Source organism: Bidens hawaiensis, unplaced genomic scaffold, assembly GCF_021521415.1.
Source record: "Bidens hawaiensis isolate Kalapana, Puna unplaced genomic scaffold, B.hawaiensis_p1.1 tig00060864_1, whole genome shotgun sequence".
Lineage (NCBI taxonomy): Eukaryota > Viridiplantae > Streptophyta > Magnoliopsida > Asterales > Asteraceae > Bidens > Bidens hawaiensis.
This window is the reverse complement of record NW_027500948.1, coordinates 25234-38858: the sequence shown is the minus strand read 5'-3', so window position 1 is coordinate 38858 and position 13625 is coordinate 25234. Positions and strand designations below refer to the sequence as shown.

General features: G+C 35.1%; 1 pseudogene across 1 annotated transcript; it reads left to right on the top strand.

The window, feature by feature from the left end:
- The first annotated feature begins 1476 nt into the window (after positions 1–1476).
- Positions 1477–11054, top strand: LOC143603140 (polyamine oxidase 1-like; annotated as a pseudogene). Its single transcript, XR_013147994.1, has 10 exons — positions 1477–1528; positions 1627–1876; positions 2155–2253; positions 2852–2913; positions 5034–5188; positions 8490–8633; positions 9616–9765; positions 9859–10113; positions 10199–10280; positions 10653–11054. The product of XR_013147994.1 is annotated as a polyamine oxidase 1-like (transcript).
- The last annotated feature ends 2571 nt before the right edge of the window (positions 11055–13625 follow it).

Here is a 13625-nt window from a genome sequence, read left to right as displayed (position 1 = left end):
CAATAGGAGACTTTGAAGCCAACATGCTTCTGAAACACTAGTGAAAGTCGCCTGATACTACGACTTTACACACGAATGAGACACCGTAGGTTGGTGTTTTGACGACCAAAAGATGAGATTGTTCCCTAGGACACATTAACCAAAACTTGATCTCTTGTTGTGGGGGCATCCTGCCAATCGACATCTGTGTAGACCATTAAACCGACGTGAGTACTCTGGTGTATTTTAAATCCATGAGTAATCGGTTCCCTTGATGCATCGGCTTATCCTATGAAGAGCATTAATGTGAGCCTCCCAAGGATCGTGCATTTAGATGCATATTTGTTGAACCAAACCAACATTTGGCCAGGTAATGTAAGATACCAAGGGGCACTAGCAAGGACACAATAATGAGTCGGTTGCATATGAGTAGTCCAGTGTTGAGTTGTTGACTGTACATGAGTTCCCTTTTGGTGTTGACATAGATGTTTGTAATTACAATCCACCATTCTAACTTTTCAAAATGACAATTTGAGTATAGTTATGTTACGTGAAGAATAAATGGTCTTCCTTTTGAGTCACAACTCACAACAATACCAAGAAATTAGTTTATTGTGCGAAAACAAGAGCCTTTGAGGAGGTGGAATGATGACGTCATCGGGACATACTATATGATACCCATGGTTTTTGCAAGTTTTAGACATTACAAGACTAAATAATGCGTTATTCTAAATCCAACTAGGGCTGTTCACGAATCAAACAGAACTGAACGCAGGTTTGCTCATAATTGGTTTGGTTTGGAAATGAGTCGAATTGAGCAGATTGAATTTTTAAAATTAAACTTTAAAGTCAACATAAAATAGAGAAATTTCAAAAACTTTAAAAATAATTTATTTATATGTATATATACACACATAAAAATAAATATATATAATTAACAAATAAAAAATAATTCAAGAAAAAAGCGAACCGAGCAAGGCTTTGCTCATGCTTGGTATGTTTTCAACCCGGACCGAGCCGAACATCTAATTTTTAAACCGAGCCGAAATCGAGCAAGCAATTTTCAAGCGAGCGGTGAACGAATGACAAGTGGTGAACGAACGACGAGCGATGAACAATTTGGCCAGCCCTAAATCCAACTCGATTTTCAGTAAATTTGATATTCATACTTCGTAGAAAAAAAGAATTAAAAAAACCTAAACTAAACTAAATCTTAAGTTAAGTTAAATGTGATTTTAATGGGAGATATGACACATCTAAACGCGGCAACCACATTTCAATGATGGTTTCTAATAAAGCACTTTACAATTTTACATATTTCCGAAAAAACTTGACACTTTCCTGGAAAAAATTAATAAAATAAAAAAAAGTTTTTATTTAATCCAAAATCACACAAGCTAAAAGACTCAAAACGCCTATATAAATACCGTTGCATTGCAGGTGCTTTATTCTTCAACTTACACATCAAAGAAAACTTTCATCTCTTCTTCTCTCTCCATGGAGTCACGCAACCGTTATTCCGTTATCATCATCGGAGCTGGAATCTCCGGTAACACAATAATAAACACATTTTAATTTAATAATTACCATTAATTCATTAAATTTTAATTTTAATTACCTGTATGTATATAACTATATATATATCAGGCATCTCGGCAGCACACGTGTTGGCGAAGAACGGAGTGAAAGATATTATGATTCTGGAGGCATCGGAAAGCATCGGAGGACGTATGAAGAAATAGGATTTCGGAAATGTTACAGTCAAGCTCGGTGCCGGTTGGATCGCCGGCGTCGGAGGAGATAAGCCGAATCCGGTGTGGAATCTCGCCGTTGATTCCGGCCTTCGCACCTGTTTTTCCGATTACAGCAATGCTCGTTATAATATTTACGACCGGAGGTAGAATAATAATAATAATTATTATTATTATGTTTCTTCGTTATTCAAATCGTTTCAAAACGCATTCCGATCGTAACTAATAATGCATTTGTCCATCGGTGTATAATTGATGACGATTAAGGAATCTAATAATTCATTGATTTCGTTTACGAGTTGATCGGATCAGATCCGTGTTTTGTATCGATTTGAATGTAATTGACCGGATGCAATACGTTTCGGTTAATTAATTTTCCGGTTAGGGTTAATATTATAATATTTGTACGGATGGATGAATGCAGTGGGAAGATATATCCGAGTGGGGTAGCATCTGACACGTATAAGAAAGCGGTGGAGTCAGCCATTGGAAAGTTACGTGCCGATCACTCCCATATTTCCACGTAAGCATGTCTAGTCGCCCATTTAACGCACACCTAACACAGGTTTTGGTTTGAAGATTTTTTGGTTGTAACGTAAAACCGAATTACTAATGCTAATTTTGTTTCGGTTTAAAACAGAACTTATAACCATGGGCGAAGCTTAGTGAGGCCTCGGTGGCACATGCCCGTCGATTTTTTTGCACAGCTGTGTAAATTTACCCGTTTTCGACTGAAAATTTGAGTCTTGTCTGGTCCCCTAGTTTATGATTTTTTTTAAAATCCATTTTGAGTACCCCACAAACTCGTCCAAGCTTCGCCACTGCTTATAACTAAATTTATTATTCAGTTTGGTTTTAATCGGTTTCTAACTGAATAATGAACACTCTACTAAATAGAGGTGCACATTTAAGCACGTTTAAGATCCAATCCAAAAGTGATGGTGAAACTGGTTTCAATCCGATAATTTAGATCGGTTTGAGAATATTCCTATTGAAACTAGTTGATATGGTTTTGACTTTATTTGACTCGATCTAATATGGGTTTGTGCACCTCAGAACATAAACGACTAAACACATATCAGTGATTCATCATTCATGTTGGTTATTTTATTTTCCTTTAGAACACCGAAGACGCCTATTGAGCTAGCAATTGATTTTATGCTATATGATTTCGAAATGGCTGGTAATTTTCCAACTCACTAAGCTAAGTTGATATATTTAAATATTCTATATTATTTTCTTCAAATCATCATCAATCATCATCAATCATACCCAGTAAAATCCCACCGACAGCAGAGCTATAGGTAGGGTCTGGGGAGGGTGGGATGTAGGCACACCGTACCTCTATCCAAAGGAATAAAGAGGTGGCTTCCAGAGAGACCCTCGGCTCTAAGAACATGTGTATGAAGCAAAAAAAGGAAATCAAAGTTTAACAGTTATATAAAAAACTACTACTAATTATAATAATATTAATAAAAAGGTCACAGTTTAACCGCAATATAAAAGCTAATAATAATAATAATAAAATATGTAAGGGAAATACCATTATAGTATGTGACCTAAATAAGTTAAGTCTAAGCCCTAAGGTATTCAATTCTCTCTAAAAATCCTTAACTTTAATTCTACTTCTCCACGAATTCCTATCCTCAACCATGTCATCGGAGAGGTTTAGGTCTATCAAATCATGCCTAATCCTCTCATCCCAAGTCAATTTCGGTCGTCCTCTACCCCTCCTCCCCTCTATAGTAATGTTTTCTACGGATCTAACAGGATTCGTCGTCTGTCTTCTCTTTACATGTCCAAACCATCTCAATCTCCACTCTTTTATCTTGTCTGCTATGTTCGCCACCCCTAATCTCTCGCGAAGCACAACGTTTCTTATTCTGTCTAGCCTTGTGTGCCCACACATCCAACGTAGCATTCTCATTTCTGCTACCTCCATCTTCCGCACTTGTGCCTTCTTGATGGCCCAACAATCTGTTCTATATAGCATTGCAGGTCTAACTGCCACCCTATAGAATTTTCCCTTCAGATTAGTCGGGAAACTCTTGTCGCATAATATACCTGTGGCTGCTTTCCATCTACACCATCCTACCTGAACTCGGTGGGTCACATCACTGTCTAATTCCACATCGCTCTGTACAAATGATCCTAAATACTTGAACTTCGTTACCTGCGGGACCACCTGCCCTTCAATTGTGATGTGTGCGTCTTCACTGTCGTTTATCTCACCAAAATCACAGTGTAGGTACTCCGTCTTAGATCGGCTAATCTTTAAACCTTTTGTCTCTAAGGTTGTTCGCCACTCCTCAAGCCTCATGTTTAGATCTTGTTTTTTCTCAGCAAGTAACACAATATCGTCTGCGAACATCATGCACCACGGGAGAGTCCCCTGAATCGACTTTGACAACTAATCCAAGACTACTGCAAAAAGAAACGGGCTCAACGCTGACCCCTGGTGAAGACCTACCTCTACAGGAAAGAAATCAGTATCCCCCACTGGCGCACGGACACTTGTTTCACTCCTGGTATACATATCCATAATTATCTCTATGTATTTCCTGGGCACTCTTCTACCCTCCAAGCACTCCCAGAGCACCTGTCGTGGCACACTGTCGTAGGCCTTTTCTAAGTCAATAAACACCATATGTAAATCACGCTTCTTCTCCCTATACTTTTCCATTAATCTTCTTATAAGGTGTATTGCCTCTGTGGTGGAACGCCCCGGCATGAAGCCAAATTGGTTGACCGTAACCTGAGTTTCTCGTCTAAGTCTAACCTCAATCACTCTTTCCCATAGCTTCATAGTATGACTTAGTAGTTTGATTCCTCGGTAGTTACCACAACATTGGGCGTCTCCTTTGTTCTTATAGATAGGAACTACAACGCTGCTCCTCCACTGGTCTGGCATCTTACCTGATTTGAGAATACTATTGAACAGAGTAGTTAACCACATGACTCCTTCCTCCCCCAGACACTTCCACACCTCGATGGGTATGTTGTCTGGGCCAACCGCCTTAGACCTTCCTATCCTCCTAAGTGCGTCCTTCACCTCTTCTCGTGTGATCCGTCGGCAGTAGCAGTTATTCGATTGTTGTCGATGAAAGTTTGTGTTGTCATGTTCTTCTTGGTAAGCTCTCCCATTGTTAAAAAGATTGTGGAAGTAGGTTTGCCATCTTTGCTTGATGTCCTGCTCCTTGACCAGTACATGCCCATCTGTACTGGTATCTTGCCACATATATTATTTTCTTCAAATGCATATGTAAATTGCTTATTTAATTTAATTAAAATCTTGATTATTAGAGGTTGAGCCAATATCAACATATGTCGATTTTGGAGAGAACGAGTTTTTGGTGGCGGATGAGAGAGGCTACGAGCATTTACTCTACAAAATGGCTGAGGACTTCTTGTTTATGTCAGGTGGCAAGATACTAGACAGTCGTCTTAAACTAAACACGGTTTGTCCAGAGCCACCCTTTTAACGATTTTTTTTATAATTTTGTTATTTACTTTTCTATGCCCGAATGACAAGACTACTCAACCAAGTCTATTGGACTCAAAAATACCACTGGTCTCAGTGAGTCCTTATGACTATTAAATAGAATACATTAGTTGGACTAGGCACTTGGGCGGTCGGTGGTTAATCTGGTAACCCGACTTAGTGGGTTGGACTGGAGTTTTTTTTTTTAAGATTCGGGTTTGCTGAGTTTAGCTGGTTGGAAATGTTAAACATGCTTAATAGATGAGGTATACCATGTAGCTATATTTAAAAGAAAGAAGCATTATGAATGCTTTAACTAGTCGGGGTACCAACTATAAACATATGACTAAAATACACCCATATTTTATTAAGTTTATATTTTTTTATTAGATTTATATGCAACTAAAAATTTATATATTTTCTTTTCTGTTCTCTTCTCTTCTATGTCTATTTTTGTAGTAACTTTTTGTTTATATATTTCACAATTTTAAATTAGTTTATGAAACCTGGTTTTAAAAAATAAAAACTTGTTCAAACAGTGAACTGGTAAAGTAGTGGGTTCAATAATATATCGGGTCCGGTTTACAAAACACAATATTAAACAGATCTATGGTTCAACAAAGATTTTAGATGAGATACTTGAAAGTAGAAACAATCTTTATATTATAAGTTGAGATCTACTTTATAATAAAATACAAAACAGTTGTTGACTGTCACACCCCAACCTCCGGCGGAAATGCCGGTGCGAACTGATTGCTCACAGCTTTCAAAGGTTATTATCAAGCAAGATTAATAAATGACAATATCTATTTAATTTATTTAAATAAAACAATTACAGTTAAGTATATCACCGGTGCGAACTGATTGCTCACAGCTTTCAAAGGTTATTATCAAGCAAGATTAATAAATGACAATATCTATTTAATTTATTTAAATAAAACAATTACAGTTAAGTATATCAAATATAAAGAATCACAACAATGATTAATTAAGTTTGTATCCTAAAAAAGATCTCTACATGATCTTCCTCTTGCTAAACAACCAAGCTGATAACCTGCGAATGCGTATAAAATATTTTTTTGTCAACAACACATGTTGAGTGAGTAAAACACCAGTTTAAGACACAACAGTTATAGGATATATAATATATAAAGAAAGATGCAAACTGTTCATGTGAGATAAACAGTTAAACCATAGCACATGCACAAACAATCAAACATAAAGAAAGGGCTAAACCGTTGCCATGCGAATGGGCATTGGTTACCAAAAATGAGGTGTCGGTGAAACCATTGTCAATGCGTCGGACGCCGGCCACTACGACGGTCGTATGATCATACTAAACTGAGAATATGTTGGACCTCTCCGAATGCGGTTCAAATAAAGCAAGTAAGCAAATAGCAAGTTAGGCATAAACTGATATACACACAAGGATTAAACAGCTGCGGTTTTGCATACTAGATAAATAGATAAATACTGTAAATACGCATAAGTCCCCAAAACGGTTAAAAATGAGTTAAAAGGGGGAGTGAGATACTCACCTGATCGGATGAACAAAATATAGGTGATGATGTGAGAATGATTAACCCTTCGGGATTTAGTGACAAGTATTCCTAGTTAAATAATAGTAATAAGATTAATTATAGGGATATAACATAATTTGATGATTTAAGATCTCGATGTGATTAGAGTTATGTTTGGAATTGAGATGTTATTGATTGAACGATTGGACATTACGGATACTATTATTGTGAAATCATTATTATTAGGTTTAATAAATAAATATGAGCTTAAATAATTATATGATTATTTAAATAATATTCAATTAAATATAATACAATTATAGATGTATACAATTGTTACAACTTTTAAAGAAAGATATATATAATATATATTTTTATATATAAACAAATTTTTAAAGATATACAACGACAAGGAACCTCCAATAATGGTGTGGGGTTCAAATAAAATAACGATCATTCATTATTATTAAAATACACTTATAATCCATACATATGTACACATATATAAAAATATATATGTATATATATGAACGTAAACGAACGATTTTAACAAGATCTGATAAACACATATATTCCAAAATGTCGGTTTAAATATAATAATGTTTATTTAATAATTAATATTAATTAGTATTGATTTTTATAAAGCTTAAATATGTTAAAATAATAAAAACAAATTAAAAGCTAAAAACTCGGGCTGCCGGGACTAGAACACACAAACCAAAATAACCAACTGCACTAGGCTGCCAAGTGATTATATAATGTGAACCCGTCTTTTTATACAAAAGCCGATTTTCCCTAAATTGATTATAAACCCTAAAACTAACAATTGATCAAACCAGATAACATACATCAAATTAAGTTTAGGGTTAACGTTGTATGAACTTAAACGAGTATGAGGAATGATTTAATTACCAGATCCAAGTCAGAATTGATGGTGAACGACATACCACCACGACGGCCCAGAAACGCAAGTTGGAACGCGATCTGCAGGTGATTAAACTTCAATTAGGGTTAGGGCTTGGCTTAGCGATGATGAGGGAATGGTGTGGATACGTTTAATTGAATTATGAAGGTCGTTTGGTTATAGATTGATAAACGAGTATGGACGGGTTAGTCTATTAGGCATTACGCACCAAAACTGATTGATATAACCTAATTAACTAGTCCGTGGAGATCGCCGAAGATAAAGTTAGTTATTTCCTAAACAAATTCAAAATTTACTATGACAATTACGGCTCAAGCAATGAAACGGGTCTTCGGTTGCGGGTTTGGAGCGCGAATACAGGTAAACGGGTTCTGGGTAATATCCTAATATAATATGTTTACAGAAATTGCTCTTTAGCCCCTGTAGTTTAGGTATGGATACAAAAGGAAATAAAACTATTGTTAAGGGTATATATTGTAGGTATTTCAAAGTTAATTTATATATATTAATAAAATAACAAATATTTCAAAGTTAATTTATATATATATAAAACTTCGATTGTGATTAAAAAAAAAATTCATTAAATAATATTATCTCGAATAACACGATATTTTATTGGATAAATTTCCCGATTATGAAAGCGGGTTGGATAACGTATATAAATTTTAAGTTTGAAAACTCGAGTTGTAACATTGACAATATGTTTTCCCAGTGCTCTATGTGAACAATAATGCTGAAAACGAGGATTATTTAGAAATGGTCAAGAAACAAATGACACTTTTTCCCACCCGGTTGTTTGACTTGATATACTACGTGCATGCATGTTTTTTTAGGTTGTTCGAGGGTCACATCAGTCAAGCAACGGCGTTACTGTGACAACTGAGGACGATCGAGTTTATGAGGCCAACTATGTGATTTTGTCTGTTAGCATTGGTGTCCTTAAAAGCCAACTCATCTCTTTCAATCCTCGCTTGCCTGTATGTAACTCTTCCTTCTCGTCTCTAATAGGTAGGGGTGTGCATTTCTCGGGCCAATACAGGAAACCGAGGACCTACCCAAAATTCTTTTGATTGGTTCAGTTCTCGAGTCCTTTTTTTAGTTGAATCAGTTCTGCTCGGCCCATGTTTGACTTGGTGCTCCTTTGTTAGCAGGATCACTAAAGTACATTGCTCTCGCCTGTTGGATACTAAATAATTACTAGAGAATTATAAATAGAAAAAAAACTATTAGTTTTTTGTTTATTACCTTGATATAAAATTACTAGAGAACTTTTAAGAGTTTTATTAATATTATATAAAATTACTAGAGAAATATTATTAAAAGAAATGCCTACTTTAAGAGTCTTTTTTTATTAACTTTCTAAAACGAATGTCAAAAGCAAAAATATAATAGTTTTATGTCGTTGATGACAAATTTATCAGGTAAGCAAGACACTTGTCATTCTTTTTAGCTTATTATGATATTATTTTCGTTTTGGGCTAACTCGTCATCACCATATTGGTTGTACAACAATTAATCAGCATTGCCAGTCTTTGTATTTTAAGGCCAAAACCGAACAAATATTCAAGTTTAGTGTCAAAACTCAAAACTACATTGTCTGCTATATCTAATAGCACGTGGTGTATTTTAATTGGGTTTATCATTTCATGTAATTATTTCCAACAATCCAATCATTATATTTTTTAAAAGTTAGTCAAAGTGGTGAGAGTGGTCATTTTCATTTTCACACTGAACATTTTTACCCCAAACACTATATCATATGAAACCATAATATTTGTTTCAAACTTTCAATTGACTAGTATGAACTAATTTTGTTTTTTCTTCTAATAATATTTAATATAAATAAAAATAACATATTGTTTTATACAGTTTTCTTTTCCTGTTTTAATCATTTGCAATATTTGGAAATTAATTTATATTAATTAATTAAGAATTAACAAGTCATGTTTATGAAAACAGAAATGGAAAACGGAAGCCATTGAGAAATGTGATATTATGGTATACACAAAAATCTTCCTCAAGTTTCCATATAAATTTTGGCCATGTGAGGATGGAAAGGAGTTCTTCATATATGCCCATGAACAAAGGGGTTATTATACATTTTGGCAGGTTTCTTTCATTCCCTTAAATTTATACAATTTTGATGATTCTTTATATCACGAAATCGACTAAACATAGTTTCTAACAAATATATCTTGTCAGCACATGGAGAACGCGTATCCAGGGTCCAATATTCTTGTAGTGACATTAACAAATGAAGAATCCATACGCGTTGAGTCTCAACCAGACCAAGAAACAATGATAGAGGCAATGGGTGTGCTTAGAGAGATGTTTGGGCCCGACATTCCACAGGCCACAGACATACTTGTGCCACGTTGGTATAATAATCCATACCAGCGTGGTAGTTACAGTAACTACCCGGTCTATGTTGATTCTCAAATGGTTGAAAATATGAAGGTGTTCATCAATGCCCTATACTCATGTTTTGGTCCCAAATATACTTAAGTTTATTTCTAAGTACGTATTTCCTTGGTAATAATAGGCTCCCGTAGGACGGATATTTTTCACGGGAGAGCATACAAGTGAAAAGTTTAACGGTTATGTCCATGGTGGGTACTTGGCAGGTGAGTTGTCATCAATCTTTGTTTTTTTTAGTATTTGCGATATGGATTTGATTCAAACTCGTTCTTTTTGTAACCATATAAAAACAAGTGGGCTGGAAAATACAAGCCCAACTTCAAAACGTACATGACTTTTAAGTTGGGCATTTAAAGAAACCCAGAAAAAGCGGGCTAGAAAATGATCCAACTTAAAACGGACATAACCTTTAAATTGAGCAAATTTTTAACAAAAAACTAATGGTTGTTTTAAGTCGTATTCTTTTCTAGACTACTTAATACTATCCAACTCTTCATGCACGAGCTTTGATAATCTTGGATACTATAGAATATATCAGAAATTTAAGTTTAAATATCAATAATAAATATATTCTACAGGTATAGACACGGGAGAAGCTTTATTGGAAGAAATGAATGCCGAGAGAGAACGACAAAGCAAAAACAGATCTATTCTACAACCACTGCTAGCGATAACATTATCGAAAACAGATAGTCTCCAAAAATGTGATATTCATAGACATCTTTTCCATGGCGATAGCAAGATGGGGCTAGCTGAGGTCACCCTATGATTATACAAAAACCAAACCAAACAACTTTTGCAATTAAGTTGGGTTTAATTAGCATGCAAATGTTCAATATTTTTTTAGAAGGAAAAAAAAAAGAAAATATGTGTGTGCAATTGTGTTGACCAACAAATTCCTATAGACTCACTTATGATAGAATAAGTGATTATTAGGATAATGGAGGTTAATTTGTTGGTAAAGAACACATTTTTTTATTATAGTGTGTAAATGAGTAAACAAGTTTTTTTTTTCTTTTTCTTTTTGGGAATATTTACATGTTACTTTAAGATATATTTGAAGTAGATGTTCATACGTACTTTACCTACTTAATTTGGGTAGTCCTATAAATCTTTTGGGGACCATGCATGAACCATACTTCTGTCTAGACGTCACTTTTCTCTCAAAGATTAGCATATAAAATATGTATACAAAAGTTCTGTAATAGTAATAGTAGTCTTTCTAAGTGATATTAGTCTTAGTTTAAACATATCACTATTATTAAAAAAGAAACTCTAGTTTAGAAAGTTGTAACTACTTGTAACTTCATAGATAATCACAAGATTTCTTAAAAGTTTTATAAATCATTATTTTATGAAAAAAAAATTAGTTTTTAGTCAGTCAGTCACCCTTTCGACTAAATATAGATTTAAACTATTTTTCTCTTAGGTAAAGTCCACTTGACATTAATAAAGTGTGCAGTTATACTCAAAAAAGTCCATGTAACAAACTCCATAAAATTTCAAATAATTCGTTTAACTTCTTTCCCTAAAAAGAAAGTCACCACCATCTTCTAATACGAAGTGTGAAGATATACTAAAACCAGGACACGCAACCTCCATAGTCCATATTAGAGTTGATCAAAAAAACCGGTTCCTGAAACCGAACAGGTGGACCGGAACCGAACCGGTTCCTACCCGTTTTTGGTAGGAACCGGACCCTATCTGATTCAACCCGATGATCCGTGACCGGTTCTTGCGTTTCTGAGTGGGGGCGGGTAGGAACCGGAACCGAACCGGAACCGGTTAGGAACCGGTTCTAGCCGTTGGATCGATTAAGCCGTTGGAAATCGTTTTTTTGGCCGTTTTTTGACCGTTGGGGTCAAAAATAGCCGTTTTTTGGCTCCCCCAAGCACTCCACTACTAGTATAAATAGGTATTTGGTGTCATGGGTTCATCACAACACTCAAAACGCAAACCCGAACGCAAAAAAATACAAAAAAACGCTATTACAACGTTTTGAGTTCTCTAATCTCTTGTTTTCTCTTCTTCTATATTCATATTTGTTGTTATGGCTGCCTCACAATCATCGGTTGGTCAATGTTCCAACGCCGAACCAAGTTTCGTTCGTATTGTACCTCATAATCGTAATCAAGAGATTTGGTGCAATTGGGATTTGGTTGAATTGAGTGACCATTCATTGAAGGCTCGGTGCAAGTTTTGTGGGGTTTATTTAAACCCACTTTCGAATTCAAATTTGAAGAAACACATCGAAAAACCGAATTGCAAGGCGTTGAAAAAGAACGTCGATTCGCAACAAACGCAAATGGATAGTGAAGGAGGAATATTTACATACCAAATTGATCGAGTTCAAGATCGTATGGCGAAGTTTGTGATTCAAGAAGCTTTGCCGTTTAGCCACTTCGACAACCCTCGCTTAACCGCCATGATTCGAGATACGCTTCAACCACAATACACTCACGTAAGTCGTCATCCTCTTAAACGTTATTGTTTAAAATTGTGGAAGAAGGCCAAAGAGGTACTAATTGCATATTTTGAAAATATAAATATGGGAATAAACTTAACTAGTGATGTTTGGTCGGCTCCACATGGTCTACCCGAATCTTATCTTTGTGTCACCGCTCATTGGGTAGACCCGTCATCGTGGGAAATGATGAAACGCACCATTGCTTTCGAACTCTTTGAGTATCCACATACGAGAGATAATTTGTTTGAAATTTTAGATTATGTTATAAAAACTTATAAACTAGAAAATAAAATATTTTCAATGGCATTTGATAACGCGTCGAATAATACATCGGCGGTTGATAAATTAAAATTAAAATATACGCCGATTTGCAATGGTGTATTTTTTCACTCAAGGTGTGTTGCACATATCATTAATTTAATCGTGCAAGACGATCTTGCTTCGGATGAGGTTACATCGGTTATAAACGATTTTAGACTAATGCTACATGAAGTTTTTAAGAAAAGTAAAAAAAGACAAATGGATTATAGAAAATTTTGTAAAGATACGGGAAGAAAAGCTTTGGGAGCTAATTGGGATGTACCTCATCGATGGAATTCCACTTGCACAATGTTTCAAAGTGCTTTGGAACAAAGAGAAACTTTACAAATGTTTCATTCTAGTCTTGCCGAGAATGATTTGGCAATCCCCTTTTCAAATGAGAAATGGGAAATTATCAATGACTTATCGACTTTTCTTGAAGTTTTTAAAACATCAACTACGAAACTATCGGGAACGTATTATCCGACAAGTCCCTTGGTTCTTTCGGAGTTATTTTTAATGGTTAACAATCTTAAAGAATTTGAAAATAAAAGTCCAATGTTTTCAAACATCATATTACCAATGAAGTTTAAATTAAAAAAATACTTTCTTGAATTGCCACCGGTTTTTACTTGCGCCGCTGCTTTAAACCCAATGTTAAATGTTACGGGGGTTGAATGTGTGATAGACGAAATTTTTTCAGCCTTAGATATGCATGAAATTGACCCAAACTTTTCAACAGAGGCAAAAAATTATTTTAACTTGAATTTTAAATTTATGTATG